This window comes from Chiloscyllium plagiosum, unplaced genomic scaffold, assembly GCF_037043375.1.
Source record: "Chiloscyllium plagiosum isolate Xiang-an unplaced genomic scaffold, Cpla_swu_hap1 HiC_scaffold_176, whole genome shotgun sequence".
NCBI classification, from domain to species: domain Eukaryota; kingdom Metazoa; phylum Chordata; class Chondrichthyes; order Orectolobiformes; family Hemiscylliidae; genus Chiloscyllium; species Chiloscyllium plagiosum.
The window spans coordinates 389,726-407,355 of NW_028270315.1; the positions used below are offsets into that span (position 1 = coordinate 389,726).

The 17,630-nt window shown below is 50.8% G+C and overlaps 2 non-coding genes across 2 annotated transcripts; both read right to left on the bottom strand.

The window, feature by feature from the left end:
• Positions 1-279: 279 nt before the first annotated feature.
• LOC148133912 (U2 spliceosomal RNA) lies at positions 280-464 on the bottom strand. Its single transcript, XR_015756020.1, has one exon. It is a non-coding gene; the product is annotated as a U2 spliceosomal RNA (small nuclear RNA).
• A 15,002-nt stretch (positions 465-15,466) lies between these two features.
• Positions 15,467-15,657, bottom strand: LOC148133913 (U2 spliceosomal RNA). Its single transcript, XR_015756018.1, has one exon. It is a non-coding gene; the product is annotated as a U2 spliceosomal RNA (small nuclear RNA).
• Positions 15,658-17,630: the final 1,973 nt, after the last annotated feature.

Genomic DNA, 17,630 nt, shown 5'->3' on the forward strand with positions numbered 1-17,630 from the left:
TCGGGGCCCGGCGTTGGCGGGAAGGTGCAGCACGCAGCAGGGGTCCGAGGGGATGACATTGAGAGCAAGTGTCAAGGTGCGCAAGAGACAGAGATGGCGAGAGAAGGATAGGGAGCGGGAGCTGAGCAGCCACCTTAGAACAGACGAGTTTGAATCGACTCACGCCCGGTTGGATGTGAGGTGTGAGAAATGAAGCACTTGGTACTCAAACCCATCCAGCAGACACAAAGCACCGAAAGCCTGAGTTATAAACATGAAGCTGTTTTTAGATTTATAGATGAGGGGTGCACCGTTCCCGGAGGTACTGCAATACCAGGTCGATGCGTGGAGTGGACGGAGCAAGCCCCTATTCCATCTCCCTGCTCCAAAAATCAATTTAATATATGGTCCCCAGATAAGGGACGTATCAGATATTAAACTGATAAGAACAGATTTTTTTTTTTTTTTTTTTTTTTCAAAAATATACTTTATTCATATATATTTAATCTATACAATTGGACATGTCATCATTCTGTGAACATTCCATTTCTTTACGTATTGAAACAGGGTAATCATTCATATTCACAGGTTAGTGCGATTACATTGAGCTCAGACGCCAGCGGAGCCCAAATGACTGTGTGGGCCCCCTGTTCTTCATTAGGCAGGCAGATGTTAGACGGTGGTCTTTCCCCACCGCGCCTTGGCGGCAGCTGCCCCAAGCTTCATCGCGTCCCTCAACACGTAGTCCTGGACCATGGAATGTGCCAGTCTGCAACACTCAGTCGGGGTCAACTCCTTCAGCTGGAAGATCAACAGGTTTCGGACCACCCAGAGAGCGTCCTTCACCGAGTTGATGATCCTCCAGGCGCAGTTGATGTTCGTCTCGGTGTGCGTCCCGGGGAACAGGCCGTAGAGCACGGAGTCCCGCGTCACGGCGCTGCTCGGGACGAACCTCGACAAACACCACTGCATTTCTCTCCAGACTTCCTCTGCATAGGCACATTCCAGAAGGAGGTGTGTGACAGTCTCGTCCCCCCCGCAGCCGCTTCGAGGGCAGCGTGCGGTGCGGCAGAGAGTCCGGGCGTGCATAAATGATCTCACAGGCAGAGCCCTTCTCACCACCAGCCAAGCCATGTCTTGGTGCTTGTTGGAAAGTTCTGGCGATGAGGCATTCTGCCAAATGGCTTTGACAGTCTGCTCAGGGAACCGCTCGACAGGATCCGCCCTCTCCTTTTCCCGAAGGGTCTCAAGGACACTACGTGCTGACCACTTCCTGATGGACTTGTGGTCAAAGGTGTTTTTCTTGATAAATTTCTCCACGAAGGACAGGTGATACGGAACGGTCCAACTACTCGGAGCGTTCCGCGGCAGCGAGGCCAGGCCCATCCTTCGCAACACCGGGGACAGGTAGAACCTCAGTACGTAGTGACACTTGGTGTTTGCGTACCGGGGATCCACGCACAGCTTGATGCAGCCACACACAAAGGTGGCCATCAGGGTGAGGGTGGCATTGGGTGTGTTTTTTCCCCCATTGCACCGGTCTTTGTACATTACATCTCTTCGGACCCGGTCCATCTTTGATCTCCACACGAAGTGGAAGATGGCCCGGGTGACTGCGGCGGCACAGGTTCTGGGGATAGGCCAGACCTGTGCCACGTATAACAATACTGAGAGTACCTCACACCTGATGACCAGGTTCTTACCCGCGATGGAGAGCGACCGTTGCTCCCATCTGCCCAGTTTCTGTCTCACCTTTCTGATCCGCTCCTCCCAGGTCTTGGTGCACGCCCCAGCCCCCCCGAACCAAATACCCAGCACCTTCAGGTGGTCAGTCCTGACGGTGAAGGGGATCGAGGATTGGTCGGCCCAGTTCCCGAAGAGCATGGCCTCGCTCTTGCCTCGGTTTACCTTGGCCCCCGAGGCCCGTTCGAACTGGTCACAGATGCACATGAGTCTGTGCACGGACAGCGGATCCGAGCAGAAAACGGCGACGTCATCCATGTACAGGGAGGCCTTAACCTGCAGGCCCCCGCTGCCAGGAATAGTCACCCCTCTCAGGCTCGCATCCTTCCTGATGGACTCGGCAAATGGCTCTATGCAACACACAAACAAGGCAGGAGAGAGAGGGCAGCCCTGCCTGACTCCAGATCTGACTGGGAAGCTATCTGATTCCCACCCATTGATTGAGACTGCACTGACAATGTTGGTGTAGAGCAGTCTGATCCAATTAGCGATTCCCTCCCCGAAACCCATTTTGGAGAGGACATCCCTCATATATGTATGCGATATCCTGTCAAAGGCTTTCTCCTGGTCCAGGCTGATGAGGCAGGTGTCCACCCCCCTGTCCTGCACGTAGGCGATCGTATCCCTGAGGAGTGCGAGGCTCTCAGCGATCTTCCTGCCCGGTACAGCACAGGTTTGGTCAGGGTGAATCACCGATCCCAGAGCAGACCTGACCCGGTTGGCGATGACCTTTGACAAGATTTTGTAGTCTGTGTTTAACAGTGAGATCGGTCTCCAATTTCTAATTTCTTCCCTCTCCCCCTTCTGCTTGTAGACGAGGGTGATGATGCCTTTCCTCATGGATTCACTCATGGTACCTGCCAGAAGCATACTGACATACACCTCCAGCAGGTCCCGGCCAATCAAGTCCCAAAGAGCGGAATAGAGCTCGACCGGTAAGCCGTCGCTTCCGGGAGTTTTATTCTTTTCGAAGGACTCGAGGGCCTTGGTCAGCTCATCCAGAGATAGCGGCTGGTCCAGCCTCTCTCGTGTTCCGTCGTCTAGGACCTCCGTGATAGAGGACAGGAACGACTGGGAGGCCGCGCTGTCGGTTGGCTTCGAGTCATACAGACTGGCATAGAAGGATTTGCTGATCCTCATGATGTCAGCCTGAGATGACGTTACCGAGCCATCTTCTTCCTTCAGGCTGCTGAGCACGGAGCTCTCTTTGTGCACCTTCTGGAAGAAGAAACGTGAGCACGTCTCGTCCTGCTCCACCGAGCGGACCCTGGACCGGAAGATTATCTTGGAGGCCTCCGAGGCAAAGAGCGAGGCTTGCTGGCCCTTCACCTCCTTGAGGTCCTCCGTGACATCGACCCCCAACGTCTGCAGCAGGAGCAGGTTCTGCATACTTTCCTGGAGCTGGGACAGTTTTCCCCGTCTCTCTCTCGCCTCCTGAACACCTTTGAGGATGAAGAACCTCCTGATGTTCCCTTTTACTGTTTCCCACCAGTCTGCTGGAGACTCAAAGAGGGACTTCACGGTTCTCCAACCTGCGTAATCCCTCTTGAGCTCCTCAATGTTTCCCGGGGTCAACAGCTTGGTGTTCAGTTTCCACGTTCCCTTACCAGCCCGCTGCTCGTCCTGTAGGTGACAGTCGGCCAGCAGGAGGCAGTGGTCAGAGAAGAACACCGGCTTGACGTCGGTGGATCTGACCGAGAACGTTCGGGACACAAACAGGTAATCTATCCTTGAGCGGATAGACCCGTCTGCCCGTGACCATGTATATCTACGCTGCGCTCCGTCTGCAGGGGTGCTGAAGACGTCGTGCAGCTTGGAGTCTTTGACCGTGTCCATCAGGGCTCTGGACGTGGCGTCCAGTTTACTGTCCCCCCCGCCGGATCGTCCATCTGCATCGATGATACAGTTGAAGTCTCCGGCCAGAATGACCGGCCTGGACGTAGCCAGCAACAGTGGAAGCTGCTGCAGGACGGCCAACCGTTCACTCTTACCCGCTGGGGCGTACACATTAATTAGTCTCACGGGAGCGTTTCTGTATGTAACATCAGCAACGAGGAGGCGCCCGCCCACCACCTCCTTAACCTCGAAGATGGTGAAGTTGCCTCCCCGTAACAGAATACCCAGGCCCGAGGAGCGGTTATCGTTGCCCCCCGACCACACTGACGGCCCATGGGCCCACAAGCTCGACCATCTCCTGTAACTGCTGAGGTGCGGTATCCCACACTCCTGCAGAAACAGGACATCAGCTTTCACGTTGGCCAGGAAGGCCAGAGTTGAAACACATCGCGCAGCAGATTTTATGCTGCGCACATTGATGGTTGCAATTTTAAACCCCATTTTGTTAACAGGTTGTAAGGTTACCCATGTCCGATTGCTGCTGGTCCTGCCCCTCTGGGGTAGCTGTCTGCATCCCCATGCAGTACGCAAACTGCTGGACCCTCGCAGGGCTGAGGTAGCTGTCCGGTTCCTCACTCGGCCCATTTGCCCGCTCCGGTGTCATCGGGCCGAGACCAGGGTCCACGCTGTCTGTTTCTATGTCTGACAGCGGGGCTGTCAGAGGGTCGCTGCTCCCAGTCACCTGGAGCTGTGTGGCGGTGGGACACTCCTGGCTTTCACCTGGTGGGGGGTGGTGGTTTCCCATTTCCTCAGGAGGCTCGTCCCTTGGTTGGCAGTTGCTGCTCTCCTTTCTCCTCGCAGCGCTCTGCCTCTTCTTTTGGTGACGGCTCTCCTTTCTTCCGTCCTCACCCTCTGAAGAGCTGACCGTATCTTCCACCTGCAGCTGCCTTTTCCCCTTTTTCTGGGAGGTCTTGGTGACCGGGTGGGTTTTCCTCTTCCTGTTTTTCACCACGGTCCATTCCTCTGCCTCCTTCTTTCCCTTCTCCGCCTCCTCCTCCTGTCCTGTTGGAGCTTCGCTCGGCAGCTGTACCTCTCCAGTAGCTGTCATCTGCTCTGCTCCGGCCTGTCCTTCCTGTCGCGTGCCTCCTGACACCATTTCCTTGCCGGTTTGCGGTGCCTTGCCGTCCTTTTGTAGCCCACCTCTGGCCATCTGCGCGTAGGTGGCGGCCCCTCGTCTTGGGCAGGCCCTGTACACGTGGCCCGCCTCCCCGCACAGATTGCAGTTCTTTTCCTCCTTGCAGTCTTTGGTCGGGTGGCCCTCCTTCTTGCAATTGCGACAGATCGTGACCTTGCAGTCCGCCGCCATGTGGCCTGACCTCCCACAGGTTCGGCACACTTTCGGCTGCCCTGCATAAGTCAGGTACCCTCTGCTCCCTCCGATAGCAAAGCTGGAGGGTGGGTGGAGGATATTCCCGCTGGCGTCCACCCTCAGGGTTACCTTGACCTGTCGTTTGCTGGTCCAGATCCCGAAAGGGTCAACCACGTCGGTGCTTTGACCCTCGACCTGCACATATCTTCCCAGGAACGTCAGGACATCAGTTGCTGGCACGTAGGGGTTGTACATATGGATAGTAACAACCCTGCTCCTCTGTGCAGGAAGCACACACAAGGGGACCGCCGACAAAATGGAGAACAGTGGCTCCCCTTCCTTCTCCTTGAAGACCTTCAGGAGCTGCTCACATTGCTTCACGCTCCTGAAGGTGACATCGAAGTAGCCTGCCCCAGGGAAATCCTGCAGGCAGTACACATCTGCTGCGGCGAATCCACAGCACTCGAACAACACCTTCTTGACGAACACCGTCCGATCGACTGGTGTCCGCTCCTCCACCTTCTTAACAGACACCCGGACGGTGTTTCGAACCCCCTGCCCAGGGCTGCGCACAGCTGTTGAGGCCATTGCTCTGAGGTTGGCTGGTCCCTGAATTGGCGTTAGGCCGAAGCCAGCATGAAGATCCACCAATAGCAGGTCAGCACAACCAAACGATCCTCCAACGTCCAATCACGATCCAGCGATGATCTCCACTAGCTCTGATGACTCGCAACTCGACCCCTGTCCTGATAAGAACAGACACTTGATCTTAGCCAAAAGGCCGAGAAGCGATAACTACAATACCGCGGACTGCCTCAAGTCCCATTTGTCCTCCATGTTTTCAATCAGCTTGATTCTGTTCAAAGACTTGTAGATCACTGCTGACAGTTTCCCTGTCGCCGTAGTCCTCCCAGGATTTCTAACGAGAGCAGCAGGTCCGTTTACAGCAGTTGCTTTTTTTCCCCTGTCAGTGAACCACTGTCTCATGGTCATGTAGAGATCGTCAGTATCTCACCAATCAAGTGGGTCAGGGCTAAGCTTACGTGACTTCTCACGTGACCAGCACAGCGTTTTTGAGGAGGCGGTAACCAACTGCAGAACTGCACGCATTGAATGATACATTCAGCCTGTCATGTCTGCATCAGCTCTCTGCACGAGCAACTTCCCCAGTCCCACTCGCCCTGCAGCAAATATTCTCTCTTCAGATAAGTATCCGACCCTCCGACCAAAGTCACCATTGAATCTGCCTCCAGCACCCTCTCTCTCAGGCAGTGCACTGCATATTCTCACCACTCGCTGAAGATGCTTGGGCCTAGGACGCTACCTCGATGAAACGTGACACGTAGAGAAGAAAGCAATAGATTCAGCCGAGCCCTCCATGTCTTTGATGTGTGTGGATGTGCCTGCAGTTAGAACATTGCACAGTACAGGCCCTTCGGCCCACGATGTCGTGCCGAGCAGTTTTCTTAATCTAAGATCAACCTAACCTACACACCCCTCAATTTACTGCCGTCCAGCGTGTGCTCGCCGAGCAGTAGCTTAAATGTCCCTGACAGTTTGTGGGAGATTAGAAATGCAGTTAGAGATGTTGTTTTTGCAGATGGGTGACGGGGTGTTGTGGGGGGAGGGGAAGGGGAACATTACACAAACGGTCGCGGGATTCTTGCAGCATACCTAAGGCTAAGATTTTAACGAATATAGAGGTTTTTGTTTAAGAAATAGTTGTAAACTAAGAAATAACTTTAAAGTGTTGTAGCTGACCACAAAAGTAGCAGTAGGGGCATTTCACAATAAGCTTATAGTATGATAAGGGGAACTGGATAAAATAGCAGACAGGCTGTAACAGACAAGGACAAGGACAGCAGGGTAGTCAGATAAGGAAAATTAGAGAAAAACGAGTGAGGTAATCGGCTTATGATAGGATGGGAAAAGGGAGGCGTGATTCCGCAACTTGCAAACTGAATAAGAATGCTTACATGTTTTGTTTTCGCGCGCTTTTGCTAGCCTGATTGCTTGAGCAAAACGCCTGTTCTTGCAAGGCCGTAAAGAATTAAATGTTCTTGTTTCCAAGGCTTTGTCTCAGGCTGAATTGTGAGTGAGTTTTGTTTCTCACAGTTGCCGAAGGGCCTGTTGTTGCGCTGCTCTGTTCGACGTTCTAAAAATCTCAGCTGTTACCAATGTGAAAAATCCCTGCCTCCCCACAAGGCAAATGATTGGAGCAGGTTCGAATTCTGACCGAAAAATCTCACTGTCAGGAAATCTCGGCTCGCTCACCTTTACGAACAGTACCTCTTACAGACTAATCCATCTTGTCTTGGAAAGTGTGAACTCCCATCCCCCAACCCACCTCGTGCAAATGAATAGCACGACGGGGCGGGGATGTGAAGATCAATTTACAGCAAATCAGCCTTTATTGGTTCGGCTCCAAACATTCCAATTCGGTCTGCTTCCTTAGAATTGCAAATCAAGATTCAAGAGTGCTAATTGCAGCGCTAACAGCAAGCTAATGGTTTGATAGTGGCTGTGCAATCAAAAAGCAAGGTCTAAAATGCAAAATAAAGCAAAACACCCAGTAAGCAAAACCTCAGCATCTGTGGGGAAAAAGCAGAATTAACGCTTTTTCGAGTCCAGTGACCCTTCTCCCGAAGGGTGCAGCGAGTTCTGTTTTCGTCTAGACATTACAACCTGCAGCACCACGCGTGGAGTCAGTGATCAACTGCACCTTCACTCTATTGGTAGCCACTGAGCACTTACATCGATGCTTGCATCAGGACGAGACGAAACCTGAACCAAACGGACGGAGGCTCCGAAGCTCTCTGCCACCCTCTCACCTTCAATGCGCACTTGGATCCATCCGGCTGCTCCGCATCAGGAAGCATCAATGGGGCGGCCTCAATCAACAGATGGGAATCAGAAAGCTTCCCCACACAGTCACACAGTACAGAAGAGGCCCTTTGGCCCTCCGAGTCCGCACTGACAAAGCTACTCTAAGTCTGCTCTAGTCCCACTTTCCAGCACTTGGTCCGTAGCCAGGAAAGGTTATGACATTTCCAGTGCTCATCCAAGTAGTTTTTCAAGGTTTTGAGGTTCCCCGCCTCGCTACCCTCCCAAGCAGTGCATTCCAGACCGCCGCCACCCTCTGGGAAACAACTGCTTTCTGTCATGACCGCAAGACCACGGAAGGTCTGACGGCCCATAAGACGTAGGAGCAGAATCGGGCCATTCGGCCCACGCTCCGCCATTCGGTCGTGGCTCACAGGTTTCTCAACCCCGATTCTCCTGCCCTCTCCCCACAACCCTTGATCCCCTTATAGTCAAGAACCTCTCTATCTCTGTCTTAAATGCAACCTCATCTCAGCCTGAAGGGACGACCCTTCACCCTGAGGCTGTACTTCCAGGTCCTCGTCTCGCCTACTAGTGGGATCATCGGGTTCAATTCCCGCCTCAGGCGACTGACTGTGTGGAGTTTGCACGTTCTCCCCGTGCCTGCGTGGGTTTCCTCCGGGTGCTCCGGTTTCCTCCCACAGTCCAAAGATGTGCAGGTCAGGTGAATTGGCCATGCTAAATTGCCCGTAGTGTTAGGTAAGGGGCAAATGTAGGGGTATGGGTGGGTTGCGCTTCGGCGGGTCGGTGTGGACTTGTTGGGTCGAAGGGCCTGTTTCCACACTGTAATGTAATGTAATCTAATCTAATCTTCTTCACATCCACTCTGACCAGGCCTCCCAGTAGCCTGTAAGGTTCAGTCAGATCCCGCCTTACCTTTCGAAACACCATCGGGTATAGACCCAGAGACCTCGTGTGACAAACCCTTCAGCCCCAGGGGGAACACGCTTGTAAACCTTCTCTAGACTCCCTCCAACACCAGCGCATCCCTTCCTTTGGTACAGGGCACAAAACTGCTCCCGATATTCCACCTGTGGTCAGACCAGAGTCTGATGCAGCCTCAGCAGCACGTCTCTGCTCCTTTTTTCTCGCCCGCTTGAAATGAATGCCGACACTGCATTTGCCTTCCGAACCATCGGATGAACCTGCATGTTAATCATGAAACAACCTGGAACTAAGACTCCCAAGACCCTCAGCGCTTCAGATTTGCAAAGCCTTTCCCTCGTTCAGAAAATCGTCTACCCGATTGTTCTTGCTACCAAAGTGCAAAACCGCACACTTGGTCACTTCTTTCCCCACTCGCCCTTCATCTCCACGCCCTTCTGCAGCCTGCCCGTTTCCTCAAAACTACCTGTCCCTCTCGCTATCTTTGTGCCATCTGCAAACTCAGCAAAAATGCCCGCCATGGCCCTCATTATCGTCGACACCCCAATAAGGTCCCTGTCACAGCCCCGTCTACAAGGTATTTGCAGAAATTCACCAAAGTTATACACGTGGCCGGAGACTTTGGCACGTCGGGTCGATAACACAGGGCCCAGCGAGCCTGTGCCGATTCCTACTCCTTGTTTGGACGTGCTACTTGTTGCCCAGACGTGGTTTCAGTCCCGCCGTTCCGCCTCCCGTTCACGTGTCTAACAAGGTGAGCCTTAAACATAGAACATAGAAGAATACAGCGCAGTACAGGCCCTTCGGCCCTCGATGTTGCGCCGATCCAAGCCCACCTAACCTACACTAGCCCACTATCCTCCATATGCCTATCCAATGCCTGCTTAAATGCCCATAATGAGGGAGAGTCCACCACTGCTACTGGCAGGGCATTCCATGAACTCACGACTCGCTGAGTAAAGAACCTACCCCTAACATCTGTCCTATACCTACCCCCCCTTAATTTAAAGCTATGCCCCCTTGGAAAAAGATTCTCACTGTCGACCCTATCTAAACCCCTAATCATCTTGTACACCTCTATCAAGTCACCCCTAAACCTTCTTTTCTCCAATGAAAACAACCCCAAGTGCCTCAGCCTTTCCTCATATGATCTTTCTACCATACCAGGCAACATCCTGGTAAACCTCCTCTGCACCCGTTCCAGTGCCTCCACATCCTTCCTATAGTATGGCGACCAAAACTGCACACAATACTCCAGATGCGGACGCACCAGAGTCTTATACAACTGCAACATGACCTCAGTACTCCGGAACTCAATTCCTCTACCAATAAAAGCCAGTACGCCATATGCCTTCTTCACCGCACTATTTACCTGGGTGGCAACTTTCAAAGATCTGTGTACATGGACACCAAGATCCCTCTGCTCATCCACACTACCAAGTATCCGTCCATTAGCCCAGTACCCCATCTTTTTATTACTCTTACCAAAGTGAATCACCTCACACTTAGCTACATTGAACGCCATTTGCCACCTTTCTGCCCAGTTCTGCAGCTTATCTATATCCCGCTGTAACCTGCCACATCCTTCCTCACTGTCTACAACTCCTCCGACTTTCGTATCATCCGCAAACTTGCTCACCCAACCTTCTAACCCCTCCTCCAGGTCATTTATAAAAATGACAAACAGCAATGGTCCCAAAACAGATCCTTGCGGAACACCGCTAGTGACGGCACTCCAAGATGAACCTTTGCCATCAACTACTACCCTCTGTCTTCTTCCAGCCAGCCAACTCCTAATCCAAACCTCCAACTCACCCTCAATGCCATACCTCCGTGTTTTTTGCAGTAGTCCACCATGAGGAACCTTATCAAACGCCTTACTAAAATCCATATACACCACATCTACCGCTTTCCCCTCGTTCACCTCCTTAGTCACCTTCTCAAAGAATTCAATAAGGTTTGTGAGGCACGACCTGCCCTTCACAAAACCATGCTGACTATCCTTGATCACATTATTCCGATCCAGATGTTCATAAATCCTATCCCTTAGAATTCTCTCTAAGATTTTGCCCACAACAGAAGTGAGACTCACCAGCCAATAGTTACTAGGGTTATCCCTACTCCCCTTCTTGAACAAGGGAACCACATTTGCTAGCCTCCAATCTTCTGGCACTACTCCTGTAGACAACGAGGACATAAAAATCAAGGCCAATGGCTCTGCAATCTCCTCTCTTGCTTCCCGGAGAATCCTAGGATAAATGCCATCAGGCCCAGGGGACTTATCTATTTTCACCCTTTCCAGAATTTCCAACACCTCTTCTCTACATACCTCAAAGCCATCCATTCTACTTAATTGTGACTCAGTACTCACATTGACAACAATGTCCTGTTCCTGATTGAATACTGACGAAAAGTATTCATTCAATGTCTCCCCAATCTCTTCAGCGTCCACACGCAACTTCCCACTACTATCCTTGACTGGACCTATTCCTACCCTAGTCATTCTTTTATTCCTGACATACCTATAGAAAGCCTTAGGGTTTTCCCTAATCCTACCAACTAAGGCCCTTTCATGTCCCCTCCTTGCTGCTCTTAGCTCTCTCTTCAGGTCCTTCCTGGCTACCGTATAACTCTCAATCGCCCCAATTGAACCTTCACGCCTCATCTTTACATAGGCCGCCCTCTTCCATTTAACAAGGGATTCCAATTCCTTATTAAACCACGGCTCCCTCACACGACCCTTTCCTCCCTGCCTGACGGGTACATACTTATCAAGGACACTCAATAGTTGCTCCTTGAACAAGCTCCACATATCAGTTACGCCCTTGTCTTGAAGCTTACTTTTCCAAGCCACACATCCTAAGTCATGCCTCACCGCATCATAATTTCCCTGCCCCCAGCTATAACTCTTGCCCTGTAGTGCACACTTATCCCTCTCCATCGCGAGAGTAAAAGTCACCGAATTGTGGTCACTGTCCCCAAAGTGCTCACCTACCTCTAATTCTAACACCTGGCCTGGTTCGTTACCCAGAACCAAATCCAGTATGGCCTCACCTCTTGTTGGCCTATCTACATATTGTGTCAGGAAACCCTCCTGCACACATTGGACAAACACTGACCCATCTAACGAACTTGAGCTATAGCTTTCCCAATCAATATCAGGAAAGTTAAAGTCCCCCATAACAACCACCCTATTACTTTCACTCTTCTCTTGAATCATCCTCGCAATCCTTTCTTCTACGTTTCTAGGACTATTAGGAGGCCTGTAAAAAATTACTAACAGGGTGAGCTCACCTTTCCTATTCCTAACCTCAGCCCAAACTACCTCAGACGGCGAGTCTTCATCCATCGTCCTTTCCACAGCTGTAATACTATCTTTGACAAGCAATGCCACACCTCCCCCTCTTTTACCCCCACCTCTGACCCTACTAAAACATTTAAACCCTGGAACCTGCAACAGCCAATCCTGTCCCTGTTCTACCCATGTCTCCGTAATAGCCACAACATCGAAGTCCCAGGTACCAACCCACGCTGCAAGTTCCTAATGTACCAACCCACGTTCCTAATGTGCCTGCTTCCAGCGCTTCGACTGGCAACGCGTTCCAGGCACCCACCATCCTCTGTGTGAAAACCTTTCCCCGCACTTTTCCCTTCTCACTTTCCCCCTCTCACCGTGAACCTGTACCCACTGACTCGCCACCCCACCCTTTCGATGCCTCTCAGTATGCTGTCGACCACTATCAGGTCGCCCCTCAGCTTCCGTCTTTGCAGTGACGACAATCCAAGTTTATTCAATCTCTCCTCACAGCAGAAGCGCTCCAGGGCAGGCAACGTGCTGGTAAACCTTCTCTGCACCCTCTCCAAAGCATCCACGTCCTTCTGGTAGTGTGCCGAACAGCATTGCGCGCGATATCCCAATTGTAGCCTAACTGGAGTTTTGTACAGCTCTTTGTACAGATCATTTATTTACACGTCACAAACAACAAAGGTCCTAGCACTGAGCCCTGCGGGACGCCACTAGTTACTGATCTCCTTTCCGAAAAATGCGCCCCGAGTCGGTTTTGTATCCAGCTAGCCGACTCACCTCAGATCCCACGAGACTCTACCTTTTGTAGCAGCCTGCCGTAAGATGTGAAGCGATCCAGAAGAGATTACTGACGCAAAGGTGACTACACTTAAATGAAAGTGCTGGGAATGGCAACCGTGATGGAACTCGCAGCCAAGGAAGGTCAACACCTCACAAAATGGTGGCTGAGAGTTCACAAAATGGTGGCCCAGGGACAAGCACCAACGCAGACACAAAACTGCCACTGCTGTGGAAACACATGTCAGGCAGCAGCAAATTGCTGCTGGAAAGAAGCTGTGTGCAGAAACTGCAGCATTAAAAAAGAATATATTAAGTGGGTGCGCTCGGGGGAGAAAGTACCAATAACCTGCAGCGAAAGTACAGGAAGAAATCCTAAATGGTACAAAAAGGGCAAGAAGACAAAAGCCCAGGCGCACAAACCAATGAGGTGTTGTTGTTACAGATACTGGCGATAGCTGCCGACGCCCCGGTCGCTCCCTTACTGAACGGCAAACCGGTAAGAATGGAGGTGGACACCGGTTTCATTGATACGGCTGAGTCACGTTGCGCTGCAACCTTCAGAAACTGAGCGAGGAACACAAACAGGTGCTTTCACGGTGGGAACGTTCAGTTATACGGTCAGTCTGAAGACACAGCCTGCGCGTCAACAAAGGAAATCTTAGAGCTTTATGGGCAAGAATGTGGTTGGACAGAATCAAACTCAACTGGGCCGAAGGCAATCACTTGTCAAGATTCTGAGAGTGACTGATCAAGAATTCTAAAGAAGCACGCTATTGTTTTCAATGGGATAGAGAAGCAGGACGCCGGGAGCCTTTGATAAGGTTCCACGTGGTAGGCTGTTGGAGAAAATGCAGAGGCATGGAACTGAGGGTGATTTAGCAGCTTGGCTTAGAAACTGGCTTTCTGAAAGAAGGCAGCGGGTGGTGGTTGATGGAAAATATTCAGCCTGGAGTCCGGTTACTAGTGGTGTGCCACAAGGGTCTGTTTTGGGACCACTGCTGTTTGTCATTTTTATAAATGACTTAGATGCAGGCATAACATAGGTGGATGGATTAGTAAATTTGCAGACGACGCTAAAGTCGGTGGAGTCGTGGTCAGTGTGGAAGAATGTTACAGGTTGCAGGGGGACTTGGATAAACTGCAGAATTGGGCTGAGAGGTGGCAAATGGAGTTCAATGCAGCTAAATGTGAGGTGATGCACTTTGGGAAGAATAACAGGAAGGCAGAGTACTGGGTCGATGGAAAGATTCTTGGTAGTGTGGATGTGCAGAGGGATCTTGGAGTCCCATGTACATAGATCCCTGAAAGTTGCCACCCAAGTGGATAGTGCTGTTAAGAAGGCTGTTAGGTTTCATTCGTAGAGGGATTGAGTGCCGGAGCCGCAATATCATGCTGCAACAGTTCACCTGCTGGTGTGTGCTAGGCGGTTTCCTTTCCCTTTGCTCAACGACCTATTTGCTGAACTAGCCGGAGGTCAGCTTTTCAGTAAAACTGAGCCCGGTAAACCCTACCTCCAGATGAGTGTAGATCCTGAGTTTAAATGAATGAGACACAATCTTATTGAAACATATTGGATTCTTACGTGGCTCGACAGGGTAAATGCTGAGAGGACATTTTCCCTCATGGGAGTGTCTAGAACTGAACAGAATAAAGAGGCACCAATTTAAGAGTGAGATCAGGAGAAACGTCTTCTCTCAGAGGGTTGTGAGTCTTTGGAATTTGTTGTCACAGACAGCTGGCACACGCTGCTTGTGTGAGACTGACTTTGCTGCCTCAGCCAGAACTGGCAGCATTCTAAGTGCAAAAGAAGGCAAGGGGGTGTTGTGCCAGTCCCTGCGTACACAGCCCAGGTGCCGGATAATCTGCAGTGCTCCTACCTGCCTTATTATCTTTCCAGGCCAGTTCCGGTCAGCAAACATTGGTTTGTTTGTTCTACGTTTTCTCACGTGCTGTTGTCGAGTTAGTGCTGTCTCTTTGCTTTTCCCAGTGAGAATTGACTCTCTGAGTAACCTGCCTCTGACTCAGTCATTCGTGATAGCACACACGATTCTGTCGCGGCTCCGTGAATCGGAAAATGGCTGAAACTCACAGTCCTTTGCCTCGTTTTTCCGGTCAGTCACATACGTACCTATCGATTCCGCCTGCCCTTGCAGTCTGATGAAAAGCATGTGCCTTAAATACGTCCCGATGATTTTTGTCCTAGCTCACAGTGTTCTCGAAATCTCTCTTTCAAGTCATCAAAATCAAAACGACTGAACCCCGAGATAGCTTCATCCCCAGCAGCATGCAGCAACGTAGCACAGTTGACCTTCTCTTGTTTTTCTGAAATGTCGCTCGCGAGTATGAAAAGCTGGTGGGCAGCTACGGTTGCTGCGACTCCCAAATTCTGACACCACGTGGTGTGATCGGGGCCCGGCGTTGGCGGGAAGGTGCAGCACGCAGCAGGGGTCCGAGGGGATGACATTGAGAGCAAGTGTCAAGGTGCGCAAGAGACAGAGATGGCGAGAGAAGGATAGGGAGCGGGAGCTGAGCAGCCACCTTAGAACAGACGAGTTTGAATCGACTCACGCCCGGTTGGATGTGAGGTGTGAGAAATGAAGCACTTGGTACTCAAACCCATCCAGCAGACACAAAGCACCGAAAGCCTGAGTTATAAACATGAAGCTGTTTTTAGATTTATAGATGAGGGGTGCACCGTTCCCGGAGGTACTGCAATACCAGGTCGATGCGTGGAGTGGACGGAGCAAGCCCCTATTCCATCTCCCTGCTCCAAAAATCAATTTAATATATGGTCCCCAGATAAGGGACGTATCAGATATTAAACTGATAAGAACAGATACTACACTTGATCTTAGCCAAAAGGCCGAGAAGCGATAACTACAATACCGCGGACTGCCTCAAGTCCCATTTGTCCTCCATGTTTTCAATCAGCTTGATTCTGTTCAAAGACTTGTAGATCACTGCTGACAGTTTCCCTGTCGCCGTAGTCCTCCCAGGATTTCTAACGAGAGCAGCAGGTCCGTTTACAGCAGTTGCTTTTTTTCCCCTGTCAGTGAACCACTGTCTCATGGTCATGTAGAGATCGTCAGTATCTCACCAATCAAGTGGGTCAGGGCTAAGCTTACGTGACTTCTCACGTGACCAGCACAGCGTTTTTGAGGAGGCGGTAACCAACTGCAGAACTGCACGCATTGAATGATACATTCAGCCTGTCATGTCTGCATCAGCTCTCTGCACGAGCAACTTCCCCAGTCCCACTCGCCCTGCAGCAAATATTCTCTCTTCAGATAAGTATCCGACCCTCCGACCAAAGTCACCATTGAATCTGCCTCCAGCACCCTCTCTCTCAGGCAGTGCACTGCATATTCTCACCACTCGCTGAAGATGCTTGGGCCTAGGACGCTACCTCGATGAAACGTGACACGTAGAGAAGAAAGCAATAGATTCAGCCGAGCCCTCCATGTCTTTGATGTGTGTGGATGTGCCTGCAGTTAGAACATTGCACAGTACAGGCCCTTCGGCCCACGATGTCGTGCCGAGCAGTTTTCTTAATCTAAGATCAACCTAACCTACACACCCCTCAATTTACTGCCGTCCAGCGTGTGCTCGCCGAGCAGTAGCTTAAATGTCCCTGACAGTTTGTGGGAGATTAGAAATGCAGTTAGAGATGTTGTTTTTGCAGATGGGTGACGGGGTGTTGTGGGGGGAGGGGAAGGGGAACATTACACAAACGGTCGCGGGATTCTTGCAGCATACCTAAGGCTAAGATTTTAACGAATATAGAGGTTTTTGTTTAAGAAATAGTTGTAAACTAAGAAATAACTTTAAAGTGTTGTAGCTGACCACAAAAGTAGCAGTAGGGGCATTTCACAATAAGCTTATAGTATGATAAGGGGAACTGGATAAAATAGCAGACAGGCTGTAACAGACAAGGACAAGGACAGCAGGGTAGTCAGATAAGGAAAATTAGAGAAAAACGAGTGAGGTAATCGGCTTATGATAGGATGGGAAAAGGGAGGCGTGATTCCGCAACTTGCAAACTGAATAAGAATGCTTACATGTTTTGTTTTCGCGCGCTTTTGCTAGCCTGATTGCTTGAGCAAAACGCCTGTTCTTGCAAGGCCGTAAAGAATTAAATGTTCTTGTTTCCAAGGCTTTGTCTCAGGCTGAATTGTGAGTGAGTTTTGTTTCTCACAGTTGCCGAAGGGCCTGTTGTTGCGCTGCTCTGTTCGACGTTCTAAAAATCTCAGCTGTTACCAATGTGAAAAATCCCTGCCTCCCCACAAGGCAAATGATTGGAGCAGGTTCGAATTCTGACCGAAAAATCTCACTGTCAGGAAATCTCGGCTCGCTCACCTTTACGAACAGTACCTCTTACAGACTAATCCATCTTGTCTTGGAAAGTGTGAACTCCCATCCCCCAACCCACCTCGTGCAAATGAATAGCACGACGGGGCGGGGATGTGAAGATCAATTTACAGCAAATCAGCCTTTATTGGTTCGGCTCCAAACATTCCAATTCGGTCTGCTTCCTTAGAATTGCAAATCAAGATTCAAGAGTGCTAATTGCAGCGCTAACAGCAAGCTAATGGTTTGATAGTGGCTGTGCAATCAAAAAGCAAGGTCTAAAATGCAAAATAAAGCAAAACACCCAGTAAGCAAAACCTCAGCATCTGTGGGGAAAAAGCAGAATTAACGCTTTTTCGAGTCCAGTGACCCTTCTCCCGAAGGGTGCAGCGAGTTCTGTTTTCGTCTAGACATTACAACCTGCAGCACCACGCGTGGAGTCAGTGATCAACTGCACCTTCACTCTATTGGTAGCCACTGAGCACGTACATCGATGCTTGC